The 22,926-nt window shown below is 42.3% G+C and overlaps 1 protein-coding gene across 2 annotated transcripts in view; it reads left to right on the forward strand.

Moving 5' to 3' along the window:
* LOC125739748 (uncharacterized) overlaps window positions 1–22,926 on the forward strand; it is a 248,467-nt gene that overhangs the window by 15,398 nt on the left and 210,143 nt on the right. The window lies entirely within an intron of this gene.

The following is a 22,926-nucleotide window of genomic DNA, read 5'->3' on the forward strand; positions in this document are numbered from 1 at the left end:
ATGTCTCAAGGTAGCACATTAGTACAAAAAACGCTGTATGATGTATTATTGTAGCAGTCAGATGTTATTTTAACCAATGTACAGGTTTACCTTTAATTTAATTCTACAAACATAATCAAAATCACTTGTGAAAAAGACATTTAGTCATTTACTAAGGCAGATACAACCTATGGAAGCACAGCTAAAAGCATACCATCACCCATTATAGAGTGACCCATTGTCTTTGTAACTGAGTAATCACAACTAAGTGCAATTAACTATAATGAAACTGTACACAGAAACAGTAAAGGCAGAGGTAATTTATTATGACGAAATGCTTCCAAAATGCCCAGTGTGCTTCAGCGTTTCTCCTTTTCTCCAGTCGTCGACAGGTCCTGTGTTTATTAGGTGATCTGAGATGTAGGAGATCCTGAGAATGGCTACTGCTCCAAGGATGATTGGCAGGTGGCTTTTCCCAGGAACAGCGGGCTGGAGATGTGTGGGATCTGGAGTGAAGATAGAAACAGAGGAAGAGAACAAGCAGAGGGTGTGTGGGGGGGGACAAGACTGCAGGACACGTTAAACTCTATGGTAACACAGGTGACCTGGACTACATGCCTATCACTCCCCACATGCCTGTTTCCCTCGCCTTCCCTGTGGTGTGGTGCTAATGAGCTACATCTATTTCTCGTTTAATCCTGCCTCCCGTTTCAGCCCTTGTGTGGATGATCCCAGGTCCCTCTCGTCTGCTCCTCATCTGTGGTGCATATAGTGCCTCTTCGTCCTGTGCTCCCCAGTCCAGTCATTGTATTGTTACGTGTGCGATCCTGCTGTATAGGATCAATCCTGCTGATCCTGTGTTTCCCCCCTGCTCTCCCAGCCTGGTTTTGACCCCTCATGGTCTGTTTCCTTTTGCCTTTTGCATTGTGTTTTTATTAGAATAAAATCCCCTTCGTTTTCCCCGACGCCTGCCTTTACCTGCATCCTTCCAGAACCTTGACAATATCCTTAATGAGAGATATGGTGCTTAATAAATAGACAATAAATTAAACACAAATACATAATGAGGATAATAATTTTTATGTGTGTGTCGTTTAAAAGAAATTAAATCAAATTAACTTACCTGGTGACACTGGTAACTCTGAACATAATACTAAAAAGATCATTTTCAAATTGTATTCAGTTTTGCTGTGAATAAGCATTAACAAGTATTTTTTTGCCCACCACCACCCCCCCTCTTCGGAGGACAACTTTATTTTAAATTAAATTAAAGATACAGTGTAAAGAGTGTGGCCGCTCAGAACTCCCCGAACCGGGGAGAGAGGGGGACACAGACACAACAATCGTAGTAATACAGGTGGGATGGAGAAAATAAAGTGTAGGGGAATGCAGAGTACAAACAACCAATCCAGTCGTCGACAGGTCCTGTGTTTATTAGGTGATCTGTGATGTAGGAGATCCTGAGAATGGCTGCTGCTCCAAGGATGATTGGCAGGTGGCTTTTCCCAGGAACAGCGGGCTGGAGATGTAATGGTGGGATGGAGAAAATAAAGTGTAGGGGAATACAGAGTACAAACAACCATAAGAAACACACGGCCTATGGCCATATGTCCACAAGACAACCACCCGCCCAACCCGAGAGGGAGCCCACGAGGGACTAAGGGGGGCCCAACCCCTGTAAAAGGAGGTCCGCAGAGGGGGGACAGACAGCGAGCCCCCCAGTCCCTCCCGCAAGCCCTCCACCGAGGGAAGCGGGTCCAGGGCCAAAGGGCCCCATCAACCGGGAACACTCCCCTGGCGGACGGTCCCCCCAGCCCGCTCCCCGGCAGGACGGATCACCGCCCACTGTAGCGACCCGGCACGTCCCCCCCCTCCCCGACACTGCAGGATGATCTAAGGGAGACCCATACAAACAAAGTGCACCTCCCCCCCCACCACCCAGGAGCGGACCTGCGTCAACTGGGGAGCGGCAGACCCCCCGCCCAGCCCAGACCGAACCCTACAATTCACCTAGAAGGGCTCAGAGCATCCCTAGATACCCCGGACCGCCTGCCAGGGCCCCACCACGGCGCAACAGAGCCAAGGACCACCCAGCCCGCAGCCCACAAGAGGAGACGGCCCACACCGGCCAGGGCCATCTTCTACCTGCCGGGCCACCCCACACGCGCAGGGCCAGAGACAGAGAGTTAGGGGGGGGCCCTCAGCCCCCACTGATTCCCCGTCCCATGTTAATGTGAAGTGTGCATGTACATGTGTGAGAGAGTTGTGTGTTTATGTCTACAATGCATTAAAATTAGTGGGTGCAGTTCGAGTATGAGGGCCCCACCACTGGCAGATGGCAGAGTCCCCCATCCCCCTCCCTGCACCCCAAGGCCCTAATGTAGCATGGACTGTGTATATAACTAAAGTGCAAAAAGCAGGTGAACAGTCGAGGCACGGGCACCCCACCGCTGGCAGACAGCAGAACCCCACCTGCCTATACCCACCTCCTCAGCCCTAGTGTCATGTGGTGTCTAATGTGCAAGTAAAACCTCCCCACTGCCCCTCAAAGCTCTAGTGTTGTATGAAATGTGGTGTCCGGCCCAGGGGAGCAATAAGGGCGTGCAGGAGTGGGCCCCCCCGGCACCGAGGCCAGATCCCCGACTGGCCCCAATTAGTCCTCATCCCCGACCCCACACAACCGGCAGGGGCGGCCAACCGAGGGGGTTCAGGGGCGCCACATTAACAATTATTAATAAACATTCCACTATACATCTCAAAATTTAGCACACTTAATTCATTATCTTTGATACTGTTTCAAACATTTAATGTTCCCCAAACAGCAGCAGAAGAACCACAGCTTCATCTTCCTTGTATTTTGGCTCTTCTCTGTGTCAAGAGCTCTACAAGCTCAACTTTAATATTAATTTTCCACCACTTCTACCTCTTCTATCTATACCAGACCCACATCTATCTCTACACCGCCAGTTTCCTCTCTGAAGAGTCTCAGAGACAATGCCAGCATTGCCTATCACTCTCACACCCTCCCCTCCCTTACACCAGTCAGTCACACCTCCCAGTCCCCCCATAACCTCCCCAGCCTGGACAGTGGGGGGTGTCGCTGGTGAGCACTCCTCCAAACCTTTCCTCTCTCCCCAGTCGATCACCTCGTCCCACAGGTCCCAGGCTCCCTAGTGCTGGTCGTTGGTCCAGGAAACAGCTTTCGGAATTTTCATTCTGGTTAACATAATTAACTAGCCGTCTGTGATACTCTCAAAGCCAAACTAGACACTGTGTATTTTCAACGTACTCCAGACATTTGCTAAATGCTATTCACCAAGAATGCCTATGGAAAGGGATGGAGCCTTCATTAGCTGCTCGTGGCATCGAGGCTACTCCGATAGAAGCGGCCAAATTGCTAAAACTGTTTCACAACCTATACAGTAACGCTGGCGAAATCAGGACGCTGCTTCGGTACGTTATAACATCGCCATGGTAATGAACCCAGCAAACGGTTAATCTTACTTCAACAACATGGGACATTTAAAAAGTAAACGTATAGGGTCTCTTTTCAGAATAACATCTTCAGATGAAACGCATTACGACAGACCGGATGAGTAAAACCAATCATATCAACCATAAGGCTTATTGTTTTTAAGTTTAACACAATTATTTTCTCTTACAATTTAAATATAAACAATCACATTACGAAAAATGGCCACAGCATCTACAGTTTAAGCTACTAATTTTAAATACATTTCAATTATATTTTGCGGCAATATTTGCATGAACTATATCACGACATACAATGAAATATATAATTAACTATGCTAACAAAACATAATCTGAAGAAATAGCAAGAAACGTACGAAGAGATGCTTCTCACCGCTACGCCATCGCTCTGTCAGAAAGTTTATGTTCAACCTGCAGATTTTGTTTCTATGGAAACCAGCGAAATTTTTCATTGGTCGAAAGGATGAAGATATGTACTGACGCCATTTTCAACGAATGAAAACGAGAATTAATTGTCAGGGCGGGACGAATTTGAAGGTGAACCAATCAATAGTAGTATGTTTAGCTCGTGCTTGTTTTGGCTGAGCGTGATTGGATTTGTTGATCTAACCGCCTTCAAGCCCGTAAACCATGTATCTACTTGTCAATGGGAAACCACGCAGTTCTGTCTATAAATACTGACTGTAATTTTTTTATGACATTATGTCTTTGCTATGCAGTATTACGGTAATGCGTAATACCGCGATGTTTGGGGTGCCCCGCTGTTTTTTTTCCATAGCTGGTGAACGCAATTAGCATTTTAGCCGCGTTGGTAGGTCCGCTTTTGAGAAAGAACACTATAGTTCTTGTTATTCACATTCTGTGTCCTGGTGTTTTTAATTTCTCATAATGTGAACAAAGATATGTCATATACAAGTTTTTTGAGAGACTAAATTTTGGTTTGATTTATAATTTATTTAATGGTAAATAAAGTTCTTATATAGCCATTTTAGAATTAGTGCAGTCTTTCGTTTAGAATTAGCGCAATATTCTTAAAAACTGCATGTTCAAACCAAACGCCATGCCATAATAACTGCTTTACAGATATTTCATTCAGGAATCTATGGAGGGTATACTGTAGGTAGGCCTGTTTGTGTGTGTGTGTGTGCGCGCGTTTGGGTGGGTGGTTATGTACATAGTGCTATAAAAACATGTTATTTTGACTTTGTAGGGACATGTTTTCGGTCCCGAAAGTAAGATACTGAATTTTATTAAATTCTGTGAATGCAGTCAAATGAATAATTCAAAAAGTCTTGCATTTTGTTTGGTTGCTTACTGTTACTGCTTGGTAACTACTGCAATGTTTAAGGTTGCCATAGTTAGGATTGGGGTTACGCCCATACAAATGAATGGAGAATCCCCACAAAGATTCAAATACCTACTCTGTGTGTGTTTGTGGATTAGGTGTATATTACATTGTGGGGACCAAATGTCCCCCACAATGTGACAAAAACCTGTTATTTTGATGTTTTGGGGGGCATTTTCAGGTACTCACAAAGATCTGTAAATACAGTCAAAAAACTAAAAATGCCAAAAGTCTTGTATTTGGTTTGGTTACATATGGTTAAGGTTAGGGGTTGGTAGGGGTTAAAGTTGTCATGTTGGGATTACAGTTTTCCCCATAGAAATGAATGGAGAGTCCCCACGAAGATATGATTACCCAGCTGTATGTGTGTGTGTGTTGTGTGTGGTATCAGATCAGTCCCTGAGAGTTCAGTAGTCAGGCGCCATGTTTCTGAGTCTGGTTGTGGAGGCCTGAATGCTTTTCCAGATGCCAGAGTGAAAAGATTATGTGAGGGGTGGGTGCGGTCATCCACAATGTTGGTGGCTTTGCGGATGGAGCGTGTGATGTGAATGTCCATGATGGAGGGGAGAGAGACTCTAATAATCTTCTCAGCTATCCTCACTATCCGCTGGTCTTATGATCTGAGGCGAGGCAGTTCCCAATTCAGACCGTGATGCAGCTGCTCAGGATGCTCTTGTCTAAGGAATCAAAAATGTGGTTCCATGGGGTTCCAGACAGTGACCTTTTTTGGAGACAGTGAGACTAAATTTTATACCTAGGTGCACCAGTTATGACATTGGTCAGGTAGGCTGTGGTCTGTTAGTTGGTGACAAGTGGCTGGTGATCCATGCAACCCAAGCAGAAGTGAGCAGAACTTGTATCAGCCAAATAGACAGGAGAAAGCGGATTTTTCATTGGACTTCAGGACTCCTGAGTAACAGATAAAGACAGAGAAACAGCAAAGTTATGGAGAATCAGGAAGTAAGTGCCAGTCTGCGCAGATCTGAGGTCAGTGAGACACACATAAGGCTCCTCTGATGCTCCTCTTCATCCGCTGATGGGCCTCCAGGTGAGAATCACAAATCAAACATAATAACAACTGACACAAAGGCCTGAGGTCAGACACTCTGTATGCAGCACACAGTGTGTCTGCAGTCTCACCCTCACATCGTGTATGATGACATTTCTGCTTTTTAGATTAAGTGCCTGTCTGAGAATAACTTCTGCATCATGCTAATTATTTAGCTGTTTCGTGCTCATGGGCAAAAGAAAAATGAGGATTAAGTTAAATATATCAGAAATAAATTTCTAATGTGGCTCAAGGCCACAGTAAAGTGGACCATCACATCAAGTAAGTACAAAACAGCCTTTACTAATACGCTAAGGGTTAAAACAACATATAAGATGTGCATAATCTGACAGTATATCAGCGTGAGAGCAAGGCTGGCCCTGGAAGTGGTGTGCATGCAATGGCAGAGCAAAGTTAGAGACACCCGCTAAAAACTTTCATTTCATCTCACTTGCTCCTTTCTTCTTTTTCCTTCTTTTTTTCCCTCCTAATCTGTCCATCCTCTTCGGCCAGCTCACCCACTGCAATACTTTACGGGTTAAAAATGAAATAAATAAATTTTTTACATTTAAAAAATGAAATCGATCAACATGAGAGGCCTATAAAGAGTCTATAGAACCCCTCATGGTAAAGCAAACATGTTTGTCACAGCAGTGCATTCAGACCATGATTCTGCTAAAGCTGCCGGACAGGACAAAGGGAAAAAAAAGAAGAAGGTGGGGGTCAGTGCAGCAGTGGGTAGTTCAGGTCCAGAATGTAAAAATCCAGACCAAGATTTAGTTTCAACCAAACAGCTGAGTACTCTGTATCAGTGTCATTCTTAAAGTCGTGTTTCAACTTCTGGCAAAGTTCTCCCAGGAGCCTATCTCTGTTGTATGTACAGTCGGCATGTAATTCATTCCTGCCCAGGTCCCTGACAAACAGTTGGAGGCAGAATTACTTGTTATCAGAGTATGTGAATTTTTACACACACCAGCAGCTGTGACAGAATAAGATATTTCCTTTATACTGCTGCCACATAGTGGACACAAAGAAGACTGCAGTCAATTCTAAAATCAGTCAGTCAACATGCTACCACCACAGACTATAATCGGGAAGTGATCAAACTTCATGGAACAATATGAATATAAACAAACAGATGTAGTAAGTATATTGTGCAAAATGTATCTTCATCTTAACTACGCTGAATGGTGGAGTCCCAGAGTAAGTGATCCTCACCTGGAGGCCCATCAGTGAAGAAGAGGATGAAAAGGAGCATCAGAGGAGCCTTATGTGTGTATCGCTGACCTCAGATCTGTGGAGACTGACACTGACTTCCTGACTCTCCTTAACCTCACTGCCTCCCTTTTTGTGGGTTTTAAATGTTTAAAAATCATCCATCTATCTTTGATTTTCATAAACTGTTTGTGCACTGATGCACTTCCTGTCTATTTCTTGTCTGTAAAAAGGAAAACAGTTTGATGCTGCTGTTGTCCTGCTCTTACCAGGAATAAATATTTTGATTTCATCTAGAATCTTATCATTTTAGAAACATGATTTCATAGCAAAATTATTGATAGCTGGTCTTCACAGTGAATCATTCATGCTCACAGAATTTAAACTACAAACAAATTAATCAAATAAGTCTAGTTCTTTTCTAAACTGTTACTTCCTCATATTGCAAATGAGCAAAGAGCAGTGAAATCAGACTTATTCTGAAAAGCAGAAAAGTCGTCATACAGGATGTGAGTGTGAGACTCTGCAGAAACACTGTGTGCTACATACAGAGGGTCTGACCTCAGGCCTTTGTTTCAGTCTTTATTATGTTTTATACAGTTTTAAAATGTCACTGCAGTAGGTCCTTTTCATATGTGTGGATCAGCACAAATCATGAGGTCCGTTAGGAAGGTGTCTGTATGACAGGGGTGGGGGTATCCTGGGGGGGGGCGGGGGCAAAGTCAGGTAATTCACTTCATCTGGGTCTTATCAGCAGTCCTGTGTTTCTCTCAGCACCACAATGATGTTTCACACATAATGGGGTCCGTGGGCCTCCTCAGTTATATTCAGGCTTTCAAAGTTCTTCAATCATAAAAAGTCACATGGATCTGACACTCTGACACTGTTATATTAATTTGTTTAAATTCATTGAAAATACTATATATTACAGCTAGTATTTGGATCCGTCTGCTCTTTATCCGTTCCTCACTGGCATACCTGGGTCTTTGTGCAGTGCTTTCCGGAAGCATCAGAACCATTCATAAGGGAATCTATGTGTGGCTGCCCTCTAGTGGATACACAAAATTCGGCTACTTAAGTAGCTTGACTATATTTCCCTCCTAGTTTAGTTTAGTTCCTAATTTAATTTAACAGATGAAACTGAAGGCAGAGCTGGAAATTAGTTTAGTCATGACTTCAGAAGTTACGCTGACATGGGATTCTGTACAATCAGAGATGAAGCTGCTGGATGGGATGGTCATCGCCTGCTTTTTCTGACTGATGTAGGTCTGGATGTAAAGTTACAAACTGCTTAATGTGTATCAATCTGTTTTATAATGTTCACACAAAAAAAGTGCTTTTAATGTGTCTGCACCTTGTATCTCCCAAAATGTGCTTCTGCATTTGATATCTTCTTGACTTGGGGATAAAGAGATTTAACTGGATGGATTTTACTTTTGTGAAGCACTACAGTCCAAAGCTGAACTGATTGTTCAAAGCTTTTTGGTTTTTAAGCAAAACTACTTCATTTAATTTATCTGAAACCCACTTTGCGCCTTTCTAGACTCAACAAAGCATCATTGCCAACAAAATAAGTGAGTTACAGTTAAATCAGGTAAAGAAGTTTCATTTGGAATTTACTGATCCAGGTTTTCAGCACCACGGACAGCAACTAGACTTACTGTCATTTAATGGGAGTGAAAGCAGAAACCAATAGATCACACAGGGATATTTTCATTTGATGGTGTCTTTCTTTTTACTTTTGATATGCCGTCTTCCTCCTTAGCTGATATGTGAGGCTGCTGTCAGCTGAGACAAGCTGGTGTGATTTTACGCAGAGTGATAAGTGGGCAGTCCTGTTTTCGTGTGTTACATTTTCATTTGATGTTGGCCAATATGTATGTGGTACTGTTTCCTCCTTAACTGACATGCACAGGCTGTTGTTAGCAGAGACAAGCTGGTGTATTTGTACTGCAGATTGAAAAGTGGGCGTTCCCGATTACATCACTCTTTTAAAGAGTCCCTGATTGGTGGGCTCTGACGAGGAGGGGTGACCTAAAAACTCCAAACCATTTATCCCTCCATCCATCCATCCATTTTCCAAACTGCTTATCCTACTGGGTCGTGGGGGGTCCGGAGCCTATCCCGGAAGCAATGGGCACGGGAACAACCCTGGATGGGGGGCCAGCCCATCGCAGCCAAACCATTTAAGTTTGTGAAATTCATTTTTAATAATTACCAATTTCAGAAAAATATGAAATGTTTTGTAAAGTATCAATTTATTAATCATGTATTTAAACAAATTATGACCAGTATAAAATACACATACAAAACTGTACAAAAGTCTTGGGCTGTCGAAGAAAATGATGTTCAAATGATCTTCATCTTGGTCTAGAATTATAATATTTTGTCCGTCAAAGTGTGGCAGCCCAGTCATTTCAAAATCTCTTCTAAAGTTAGTAAAACATTTGCACCAACCATCCAATAGACCTATATCTTTTTATAACACAACTCCTACGGCTAATCAATGCATCATTAACATTTTGTCACGGGAGACGGCAGCGATCGCGGGCAGGCGGGTAAGAAGCAGGCAGACAGCCGAGAATCAGGGCAAACGAGGGGTTTAATCTCAGGGACGAGGGCACGAACATCAACTGACATCAATGACGGACAAAGGACTCGGGTAAGACACGGACTGAAATACACAGGACTGAGCAAATTAACTAGATACAGCTGGGTACAATCGGGAGAAAACACGTGGGTAATCAGGGGGCGTGGCACACAGGAGGAGCGGACGAGCCGGGCATGACACATTTGTTTAATTAAATTAATTAATTAAGTGAGCTGGTGGCAGAATTTAACAAATACATGGAATGGCTAGGGTGCCCCTGAGGAGAGGTTTAGGATCCAAAGCGTGGTTCATCTAGCGATCCAACAAGGCATCAGTAACTTTATGGAGAAAAGAAGAAATTCTTGTTAGTTTTTATTGTGTCACTTTTAATTTGCATATATTTTTATGATAATTGTGTTTTTGTTCTGAGCAAATATACACAACCCAATTAAATAGCATTAAACGTTTTCTTTGATGGCCCAAGACTTTTGCATAGTACCATATTTTTTCAGAATCAAGAGACAATTTAATAAAAACCAGTCTTACCTTCACAAGATAACGATTATTAAACATTAACCAGCAGGTGGCAGCAAAGCACTTGTGAATAAGTGGCCAATACGTGGTTGTACAGGTTGCCAGCAGATAATCATCCCCTCTGTTTAACTGACTCTCATGCTATGACTGTACAGACTGAGCAGGGCCGAGTGAGAGAGGCCTCACTGCAGTTAGCATAACCGTTTATTTTACAGCTCGTCTGACTCATTCTGCTCCACGAAGGTCATCTCCTCTGCCAGCTTCCTCTGATCCAGGGAGACCCTCTGCTTCTCTCTGATTGGTTCCCGCTTTCTACAGGAGGTCCAGTGCAGCTGAATGGTGATGATGGTGCAAATCAGGTAAAACACACCAGTCCCAGCTTTCAGTACAGCATCCAGAACCTGCTCCCACCTGTGAGACATATAATACACCAGTGTGTCTGTCAGTCACACATATCACATTTAAACCTGAAGAACAAAACAGTGAATCTGTTCTGACTGAAGTAAAACCACCTTGATAATCGACAGCAGCACCGATCAGCTCAGTCCTACATACAGAGCCAGCTGGACCAAAGAGCTGAATAAGAGGGTGGATGTGAACAGTAAAGTCTTACATGCTTTATAGAAACACGGTACAGCTACATCTGTACTATTACACAGGACACATGTGAGGAACAGGAGACATTAACAAAGAGCATGAAAATAGCTAGAGATTATCACACAACATGTTACACTATTTTGTAAAAACAGGCCTGCAGTCATTCCCCAGCAGCACAGGGCACAAGGCAAGGGCTCACCCTGGATGGGATGGGATCTCAAGTTTATTATTAAGAAAATGAAATAAAAAATATTTTTTTCCCTTAAAATTAAAATGACAGTTTCCCATTACTGTGTGATCAGGTAAATGCTGCTAGCTGGACCCCCACACTACTGTAAATGCTGCTGAATGCTTACCTCCGTTTTTCATTATCCCCTCCTTCTTCATCATGTGCAGAGAAAAGGAGAGCAGTGGAAACAGGAGAAAGGATAGTTAATAAAAAGCAGGGTTTGCACTGTCGCCTCACTCCTCTGGCACGTGTACTCAAGTCTTCGCTGGAGTTCCGTGTGTATGGAGTTTGCATGCTCCCCCTGTGTCATTGTGGGGTTCCCTCCAGGGACTCTGATTTCCCCCCACAGTCCAAAAACATGCTGAGGCTAATTGGAGTTGTCAAATTGCCGGTAGGTGTGCTTGTGCGAGGGAATGGAGTGTGAGCGTGTCCTGCAATGGGTTGGCACCCTGTCATGGGACGTTCCCTGCCTTGCGCCCATAGGGACCCTGAGTTAGACAAGCAGTTTCAGACAATGGATGGATGCAGCACTGGAACAGATATTACAGAGTACAATTGTAACACTGGTCTACGCTGCAATGAAAAACCACCTACAGACATGTTAGTCAGTCTGCACACCAATAGTAACAATTCATCCTCACAAAGATGAAAAAATGCCTGAATTATGTTGCAAGCTACATGGATTTGTCTGGATTTGTATACATAACAAGTGACTGGCTGTATGTCTGTGGAAAATGCTGTGATTTTTGTCATATTACAGACTGATCATAAACTAGAAGACACACATTCAATATTAAAGACACCAATTAGCCTGACTGTGCGTTTTTGGATTGTTGGAGGAAACCCACACAGCATGTGGAGAACATGCAGACTCCACACAGACAGAGCAGAAGCCAGATTCAAACCCCTAAACATGGAGGCGTGAAGCAACAGCGCCGCCTACTGGACCACCGTGCCACTATCATTGAAACAATAATCCCAATAAATAACTCTGTTTCACAACAGCTGATAAATAGGGGATTATCCCCACAAAGAAGCACAAACCCCTTCGTGAGTGAAACTGCTGGGTTGATTAGTATGTATCTATTTATATTCAAGCATAAATAATTCACAGGCAGATTTAAATCAATTACTTATGTTTAACAGTAATATGAACTGGAATCTGCAGGATTCCACAACCAGCCACCAATACCAGCCAGTGTCCTTCCTCTCCAGCCCACTCATTGTCACAATGAAGGTTTTATTTTCTGTGTCATCCCTGATCAGGACAGGCCTCCCATGCAAACTCACTGATCTCTCTGATGCACAGGAGCCCCCAATCTTACACCACATCCTTTGTCTTTTGTTGTTTCCATAGTAACACTGACACTGTCTCCATCCACACCCGTCACCTCCTGTTTGTCCACTGACAGCCCTGGAGGACTTCAACACACAGGTAAAACACTCAAAGATTTGCACAGCAATGAAATGTTTATGAATATCAGCCCATTACAACATACATACTGTATGTAAATGTTTGGCCAATAAACTGACATTTTTTAACATATTGCTTATCATATTTAACCTCATGAAGTCGCCCGATTTAGCTGACACTGTTACTTCTTCCAAGTCTCGTTTATCATATTGAATTAAATTAAAATGCAGATTTTTAAAATATTAAAACATTTTTTTCATCAGTGTTTGTGTTAAGGTCCTTCCTTTTTGACTCAGTGACATGTTACATACTGTGCATCTCATTGGCTACAGTCTGCAGTACAGACATCTTACCATCAGTGACTGACAGATTAACCTGATCAGAGAGGCTCCACTGATCTTCACACCACACCAGTACCGATCGGAGTCCTCAGCTGTCAGATTGTTGATGGTCACAGTGAAGACTCGCTGGTCAGGATCATCTCTGACTCACACTTTACCCTCCTGTGGAGAGTCAGTGTGTACTATGGGAGTACATGACCTCACATTATACCCTCTGCACCAGTATTTCACATGAGTTTTATATCTGTCACCATAGGAACATGGGATTGTTACAGATCATCCTCTCTGTACACAGGCCCATTTCACTGTAGACACACTGTCAGCACCTGTGGGGAAAATAATTAACTGAATAAGGATTTTCCATCTTATGACATCTCTAAGTAATTATGCTTGGTTTGTGTAATACTTAGATTAGGTCATGTGTAATTAACAGAACAGTGATGATGTATAAAAGTCAAAGACCATCATTTTACTATAAGAACAAGGAAAACAAAACTAGTGTCTGATCTTGGGAAGGGCTTCAGCAGGATATGGGATCGGGAATCTGAGCCTGGCAGTGTGTTCTAGGGTCTGAGAGGAAAACCAGGACCTTAAATCCCTAGTAAAAGGCCTAGATGAGAGTTTCCGGTAATGGCGGCTTGCTGAGAAGACGTGCCCACTTCTGCTCCGCTATGTTTCTGTAAAATCCTGAATAATACTCGTTTATTGGACGTTGAACAAGACCAGTAGTGATGCCTCTCTCGCAAAAGAAACTTGGTAAAAACATTAGTAGACCGACTCAGTCGAAATTGTCTAACTTCACTTCTAAGTCGAGCTCCGAGGCTAGCTGTGAAGCTAATGTTAGTGGTGAAGATAGCGAGAATAATACCAACACCTGTCAGGTGATGGAGGAGAAAATTGACAAGCCAAATGAGAGGGGAAAGACGGTCGAAAGCTTAGACGCAGTACTGGCGGCTATTGCAAACTTGAAATCGGATTTTTCCTCCAAACTGGACGGTATTTTGTCAGCAATAGAGACTGTGAGGAAGGATGTTAATGAGTGTGCTAAGCGGGTCGGTGAGGCGGAGGCCCGGATATCTGCAGCAGAAGATAGTATCACCACCTTGGAAGCAAAGGCACGGACTCTTGAAAATAACAACAAAGATCTCGAAGACAAAGTGCTGGATCTGGAGGCCAGATCGCGACGTTCTAACTTGAGACTTGTTAACCTGCCCGAGGGCGCGGAAGGAGAGGACGCGTGCGTCTTCTTGGAAAACTGGCTGCCGGAGGCTCTGAACTTGGCACCGCTACATACCGCTCTGACGCTGGAGAGAGCTCATCGGATCGACCAGAAGAATACGTCAAACACCGCTGCACCGAGGACAATGATCATGAAGTTCCTAAATTACAAGGATAAAATGACCGTGATAAGAGCTGCCAGGGCAAAGGGACAGATTCTTTTCAAGAACCGTCCGGTGAGATTTTATGAGGACCTGGCGACCGGTGTACACAGAAAACAGAAAGAGTTTAACGCCGTGAGACAACAGCTTCGCTCCATGGGGATCCGGTACGGCATGATTCCTCCCGCGCGACTGATAGTGATATACAACGGAAAGTCTCGCATCTTTAACCAGCCAGGTGAAGCGGAGAATTTTGTGAAGGCTCTGAGGTCAGAAAGTGGACTGGGTTGAGAATGTAATCATTGACATGCTGTGTGTTGGCATGAAGGAATAATTACTGAGCTTTAAGTTTTAAAAGAAGAATGAAAGAGAAAGGCCAATTTGTTATATTTGTTTATCGGTCCAGAGGCTTACAGCTACTATTAGTAGCCTAATTTTCTTAATGTATCCAATAACGAGTTTTTCTGTTTATGTAGCGGGGTGGGGTAGGGGGGAAAGGTGTTTAGGCATAGTCGGTTGATCCTCACTTTTGGGTGGAACAACCTTTAGCTGTTAGACAGGTACCAGTATATATAGGGGGAGGGAAATGGGTACCAAAGTTCAAGTTAAAGGGGTATGTTCAATACTTATTGTTGTGGGTGTAGTTTTTGACATTCAGATGTTATTTGTTTCTCTATCCTTTAATATTTCAAATGTGTTGGGAAGCTCATTTAGTGCTGTGTGTTATGTCTGGTGGAATAAGAATTAAAATTTCTTCTTGGAACTGCAGAGGACTACAAAAACTGGAGAAGGTAAAACAAGTAATGACTAGGGTGAAATCTATGCACTCTGATATCATGCTACTTCAGGAAACACACCTGTTGTCTAGTCAAGAGGCGAAGATTAGGAGGAGGTGGCAGGGCAGTATATATTCTGCACCCTTCACCTCTCAGGCAAGAGGTGTTATGATTTTGATCCACAAATCTATACCATTCCATGTGACAAGGGTTATTAAAGACAAGGCGGGGAGATATATTATTTTACAGGGCACACTTATTACGGAAAAAATAATCCTGATAAATATCTATGCTCCAAACATTGACGACCCAAAGTTTTTTCATAATCTTTTTTTGACAGCATCATCTCTGTCTGGTAGCTTTATTATAGGAGGGGATTTTAATTGTACATTGAATCCAGAATTGGATAGGAGCTCAGGTATTGATTTCTCGCATCCTAAAAGTAGACAAACTATTCAACATTTTATGAAAGAACTTGATCTGAGGGATATTTGGAGGGATATGAACCCCAAGGTCTTAAAATACTGGTAATATTTTTTTTTAAACTAATACGGATGAAACGTCACCCTGCACAAGGTGGAAAGCATTTAAGGCCTACGTAAGAGGTCAGATTATTAGTTTTACAAGTTATAGAGCAAACCAAACTTATAAGAAAACAAAAAAAGTTGGAGGCGGAGATTGAGCTGCTTGAGGGAGAATACTTTCAAACCTTTTGTCCAAGAGTCCATCAAAAGCTTTTATTACTAAGAACACAGTATAACGAACTTTCTGCTTCTAAAGCAGCCTCACATCTTTTGCGTCTTAAACAATCATTCTATGACCAAGGGGAAAAGCCCGGGAAATTATTAGCCTGGCGCCTCCGACAATTACAAAATGAGAAAAACATTACTTCAGTTGTAAACAGTGATGGACAGATCATTGTTGACCCTCTAGGAATTAATGAAACTTTTAAGTTTTTTTTATGAAAAACTATACAGCTCAGACATAACACATATGGGACAAGAGCAAAATCTCTTCTTAGATACCCTTCAGATACCTAGCATTTCAGAACTAATAAGTGCAGACCTTAATACACCTATAACAAAGGAGGAAATATCTATAGCAATAGATCATTTGAAAACAGGTAAAACCCCAGGCCCAGATGGGCTGCCGACAGAAATTTATCGGAAATTTAAAACTAAATTGCTGTCCCCTCTTTTTGACATGTTCGCGGATTCATTTGAGAAGGGAATCCTTCCGGCTTCATTAAGAGGAGCTCTGATAACTTTACTACCCAAACCAGGTAAACCGTGCAATAAATGTGGAAACCTAAGACCAATAAGTCTTCTTAATGTGGATTTAAAGATACTTTGTAAAATTTTGGCTCGAAGACTGGAGAGATTCTTACCTGATCTAATTCCCTGTGGCCAGAATGGGTTTATTGCAGGTAGACAGGGATTTCATAATGTGAGACGAGTGTTGGATATTCTTCATAATCAGGAAGGAAAAACAGACAATGCTTTACTATCACTGGATGCCAAAAAGGCCTTTGATAGAGTTGAGTGGCCCTACTTATTTGAAATATTAAAAAGATTTGGCTGTGGGGATAATTTCTGTCGGTGGATTAGACTTCTATATAATGAACCATATGCTGAAATACTGACAAATGGAATTATATCTAAACCATTTGAAATTAAACGGGGATGTAGGCAAGGGTGCCCTTTGTCCCCCTTATTGTTTATTTTAGCAATTGAACCGTTTGCCATTGCGGTGCGGTCTCATAAAAACATAACTGGTTTATCAGTAAATCAACAGGAACATAGAATTGCTTTATTTGCAGATGATGTCATCCTTTTTTTGGAAAAACTGAAAGATTCTATCCCAGCCTTGTTGGATTTATTACACACATTTGGACGGATATCAGGATATAAAGTGAACAAAGAAAAATCTTCATTAATGATACTTAACTCAGAAGAGAGAAGAAGTGCCGGAAATTCTTTCCAATTCAAAATGGTAGACTGTTTTACCTATCTCGGGATTAGGATAGTGCCATGTTTGAGAGACATTGTTGGAGCTAACTACACCCCTATGATAAATTCCATCATCTCATCTGTAGATAGATGGAAACCCTTGCCCTTGTCACTTATAGCAAGAATTAATGTTCTTAAACTAAACATAATGCCCAAACTTCTGTACTTGTTCCAGAACATTCCATTGTCACCTCCTGCTAATTTATTCTCACACCTGAAAACAATTTTTGTACGTTTTTTGTGGAATAATAGACGACCGAGGCTGCGTTTATCACTCTTGTACTTACCGTATGAAAGAGGAGGCCTCAAATGTCCCAATCCACTTTGGTACTATTGGGCAGCTCAATTGAGGACTATGATGTATTATTTTACAGATAAATCCCTCCCGCCTTGGATGAATATTGAAAACTGCTCGGTACCTCTTCCCCTTCCCCAATACCTATATTCAGCAAAAGTCAAAATGTTGAAAAAAAAGACAAAAAATCCTATAGTCAGAAATATGATTATAATCTGGTATCAGGTTAAGAAATATCTGGGTGAATCCACCTCTCTCGCACACTTCAGCCCAATATGGGGTAATAATTTTTTCCCTCCAGGCAGAGCAGACCCTGGTTTTAGGAAGTGGGCTGACAAAGGTTTAAAGACAATAGGGGACCTCATGGGATCAGAGGATGAGACTTTGATGTCATTTGAGGAGTTGATTGCCAAGTATGATATTCCATGCAAACATCGATTTAAATATCTACAAATGAGAAACTTTATTAGATTATCTCAAAATCAATGCTTGTCAATCCCTCCGTTATCCACATTGGAAACAGAAATGAAAAAAGATTGCTTTGGAAAGGGAATAATCTCCAAACTATATAATATATTAGTAGAGGGTTCCCCTGAATCTTCTTTAGGGAAACTTAATGCCTGGAGGGAAGACTTACAGGAGGACTTATCCTCCGAAGACTGGGAGGAGGCATGTGCTGAAGCACAAACACAAACTACCAGTACCCGTCTTAAAGTACTGCAATATAATTGGCTAATGAGGACATATGTGACTCCAGAAAAGCTTTATAAGTATAATGGTGATAGCCCAGACTTGTGTTTCAGGTGTGGAGAGGAGAAAGGGACATTCTTCCACTGTATCTGGGAATGCAATAAAGTACAATTGTTTTGGAAAGAGATCAAACAAGCTCTGGATACTATATTGGGTATACAATTAGATCTTGACCCTAAACTATTTATTTTAGGTTTATATCCTGATGGACATCTTATGTCTAGAAAGATAATTACCGCCATGGACTTATGTCTACTGTTAGCAAAAAGAGTCATAGCACTCTCATGGAGGAAGACAAGTAAACCAAAACTCATTAACTGGATAAAGGAACTGTCCACAACTTTACCTATGGAGAAAATTACTTACATTGTCAAGGGAAAACTGTCACTTTTTCAAAACACTTGGGGTCCCTTTATGCAATATATGGAAAATGTGGATCTTAGTAGTATTGTGAATGAGGCAGATGAGATGTAATTGATGTCGGCCCTCTGCAGCTTCCAAAACTAAATAAATTTGAGTTTGTAATTTTGAACAATACAGAACAGTACAATTGAGGTGGAGTTGAGCAACCCTTGGAAAATAGAGAAACTTATTTGTTGTTGGGGATTTTTATTTATTTATTTATTTATTTATTTATTTATTTTTATGTTTTTTGGGGGTTTTTTTGGGCTTTGTGTTTTTCTTTTATTTGATTAAGTTATTATTTACAGGTCATATTTTGTACTTCCACCTAAATATTTTTCTATCATCTTTTAAATGTCTGATTTGCAAGGAAGGTTGATTGATTGTTATACAATAATTTAGTTGCCTTGGATGCTCCTTTCGATGTGGAAGCACTCTAACTTCTGTAATTTCTGTATTTTTTTAAATCTTAATAAAGATATTGTTGGAAAAAAAAAGGCCTAGATGAGGTGAATGAATGGGCTTGTCACTGTGTGGGATGGCCACACCCCTTCAGTACTATGGCCTTATTTGTAAACATATCCAGTCCTGTGATACAGGCCCTCTCATATTCCCTCTATACATGCTTCCTTTGCGCTCTATTTGTGAACGTTATTATGTAAAATATTATTGCTATGCTGGTGATACGCAGCTCTATCTGCCATTAAAACCTGGTGACTGCTGCTCTCTGGTGGCCCTTTCTAACTGTCTGGAGGATATTAAGAACAGGACAGCAATGACTTTCGTCCAGATTAATGAAAACAAGACAGAGGTAATGAGTTTTGGTCACTGTTCATGATCTCAGAGAACAATTAGGGCCTCATTCAGAAAACTTCCAGTCACATACTAAAAATCTTGGTGTCATCTTTGATTCATCACTGAGTTTGATAAACAAATAAATGCTGTTGTGAAGGGGTGTTTCTGTCAGCTGAGTTCAATAGCCTGGCTTAAACCACACCTTTCAGCCAAAGACCTGGAGAGTTACTCCTGCTTTTATCCTGATTGGGTTACTGCCGTTCTCTGTACCCAGGTTTACCAGAAGCATCTTTATTCTGACTACACCTTGTTCAAAACGGTGCTACCAGGCTCTCAACAAAAAATAGACACCAAATTTCCCCTGTGTTGGCTGCATTACATTGGCTACCTGTTAAGTTTTGAGAATTTCTGAGAATACAGTTTAAAGATTTCTTATTTCTTTCTAAGGCGATACATGGCATAGGTCCCCAGTCCGTCTCGGAGCTAATTCAGCCTTACACCGCTTCTTATTAGATGCATCTCTGTACTGACCCTGCACACACAGGAACACATTTTATTTATCTATTTAATCTGACTATTCTGCTTTGCACATCATGTATTTAACATTTATAGTGATTTTATATTTATTACTAGATTATTGTATAACTTTTGCACTGTTTTTTGAACTTGGTTGTTGCTTAGTCTTGTTTTTCCATGGAGCACCATTATACCAAAAAGAATTCCTTGTAGGGTCAACCTACTTGGCAATAAACCACAGTCTGATTCTGATTATTTTTTGTGTAACATTGTGTAACATTGGCCAATGTCTCTACTTTTACTATATATTTATATTATTTTGACCTACAGCACTTTGGCACAACATGGATTGTTTTTAAATGTTCTATAGAAATAAAAATAATTCAACTTGATATAGAAACATATTTCAAGTCATCCATCTTGCCGAGATGGGGGTTGCGCTGTGACCCCTGGTGGACAAATTATGCAGCAACAGTACTCATATCATGGTTGAAAGTTCTGTCTTCAGTCTCTCTGTTTCTTTTTAGTTATCATTAATTGGCCATTATAAACCAAATGCTGATAGCGATTTATCACAGACTCCTGCATTAATGAATTAAAATATTCATGATGAATAAAGAAGATGAATTGGCGCTAATGTGTATTTTTACTGTGTTATTGATAAGATAAATATTACAGTACACAGATCGCTCTGGTGTCTCAGAAATTGTCTCCATTTTTTCATACCAATTCATCATTAGTACAGTAGTGCTTGCAGTTCACAAATGCTTTGGCCTACAAACAATTTGGTTCGCAAAAACAAAATTTGGTCAATGAACAAACTCGACCAGATTCCTTTTTTTATACTAGTGTAACACCGGCGGGGCGCATATCCCAGCATGCCCTGCGTACAATTGTAAATAGAAGGACCACGACAGGCACCCAACAAGCACCGAACCCAAATACACAGATGGGAAACACAATGTTGTCAGAAGCTGAACTGCGAAATGCAGATGCAGTGAGAGATTTACACACACTAAATACACGTTAGGATCGGACAGGGTATACACACAAGACATGGGCAAAGTGTAAAGTGAGGTAGACCTTCAACAGCTCGTCAGTCCATTGTAGGGCAAAGGAAGCTGGAGAATTGCCATGTGAACAGCAGAAATGTGGTCATACAGGATGTGAGGGTGAGACTGTGTGCTGTATACAGAGGGTCTGACCTCACGGCTTTGTTTCAGTCTTTAGTATTGTGATGACATTGTGATAGCCCAGTGATAACTATACTGGATGGGTTGTACCCCTTCAAAGAGCAAGGGGAGATGGGATACCATTGTGGTATGCAAGCAGGTCCTCAGGGTTGTCACACATGCTTTTCTGAGGTGTACACTGCTGGTTGCTTGAGCCCCTGGATGAGACACTGGTCAGTACCCTGCAGAATCGCTGTGGGCAGTGTGAGCACTTCTGCCCTCTCAGTTAAACAATAGGTGCAGGGATTGAGTCAAATGAGTCTCTCTGCATCCTGCTTAATGATATCAAGGGGTTGTGTAGGCGTGTCTGTGCTCACATGGCTCTATCAGTACAGAGTGAACTGGCCAGGGATCAGTTTATCTAGACACTTAACCCCAGATAGCTCACATTCAGACACAGTCAACCCCTCTGCGTCCCTAGACGAGGCCCTGGAACTGGCTTTGGAGAGAGAAATTGTGGGCAGCGAGGTGGCGGGGAACGAGGCGGGAGAAATCAACCAAGCTGTAAACGCCAAAGGGCTTGGAGGACCCAGGCCCTCAGGTTTACTTCCTGGATGCAGACTGCCTGTAGGCTGACAGGCAGCAGCACCCCCCCCCACCCCTCAATCCTCAGACAGTGTCCCAAGTTCACCGCCACCCAGGGTTCCGCCAAGGGCACCCATAGCCGGGAAGATGTGGGCCAACAAGGTTAATTTCCGGAACTTCCTTGGTGACACCGGGGAGGTGGCCCTGCTGCCACCTGCTGCAGAGGTTGTGACTACGGATTGGACTCACAGAGGCAACTTCTGTCACATACCCACCATAGTGATGTGAGTCGCATGTACTGCCCTAGTCCATACAGGTTCCACTGCAACCCTGGTGAGACCAGACACTGTCTAGAACTGACATTGGTGCAGGTGAGAACAATGACTGGTGACCTGGCCCCTTTAAGAGGGACGGGGTTGTTCCCTTTTGACATGGGGGGTTTAGTTGTGAATAGTAACTATGTGGATGGCTGACATGCTCGATCCCTCCATCCTGGGCCTGAATTTCCCCCGGAGCACGGCATGTGTGCTGGACTTTGGTCACAACATGCTGAGATTCCCTGCGGTCCATGTGTACAGTGGGGCCGCTGGCCCCGCAGCCTCTGCAGCTGACTGCCCACCCCTTACTGCCACTGGGCCTGTACCTCCACATCAGCTAGAGATCCCTTCCTCTGCTACAGTCACGTGGGCCCCTGAGCCCACATGTGTCCCCTCCAGTGTTGCGCTGCAGCCTCACTCACTTCACTGGAGTCTAACGGGGTTTACCTGAGCGACTTACCTGAAGCTGCCATTGGAGGAGCCCATGATGACCACACGGTTGCCCTTCTGCCACTGCAATCCCACTGCCCTGGTCCTCTACCTCACACCATTGATCCCCTGCCCCACCCATACGGTTGTGTGCCTCTTCAGGTTTGCAGCCTCCTCCTGCACTGAGCGGCCATTTCAGAAGTTTAATTATTTAATTTACAGTAATACACATGTTTCCAACCATTAAAAAAATTATCCAGACTTAAAGTCACTTGAATAAAAATATTTAAAAACTTGTTAGCATTTCAATATAGTACCTGGTTGGACTGTGTACTTCCTCTTTGTTTAAAAATAACCAGTAAATCCTATTATTATCCTGCTACCCCCACTCTACCAAAACTCATGAAATGATATGATGCATTTGGAGGAGGAAGATTTCTAATAGATCCTTTATACCCACCAACCAGACCAGTATAAGAAGCTGTACGATGTAAAGTCTCTTTAAATGGGTACAGACTACTTGCGTTTATTGTAATAAGTATCTCATAAATTTGACTTTACACTTTTGCATGGTATTGATAGATTTTGAAAGTTAATTACTTAACACAATTCTTATTAAAATTGTTCATTATACAACCTGAATGTCTCAAGGTAGCACATTAGTACAAAAAACGCTGTATGATGTATTATTGTAGCAGTCAGATGTTATTTTAACCA

Source organism: Brienomyrus brachyistius, chromosome 4, assembly GCF_023856365.1.
Source record: "Brienomyrus brachyistius isolate T26 chromosome 4, BBRACH_0.4, whole genome shotgun sequence".
NCBI classification, from domain to species: Eukaryota; Metazoa; Chordata; class Actinopteri; order Osteoglossiformes; family Mormyridae; genus Brienomyrus; species Brienomyrus brachyistius.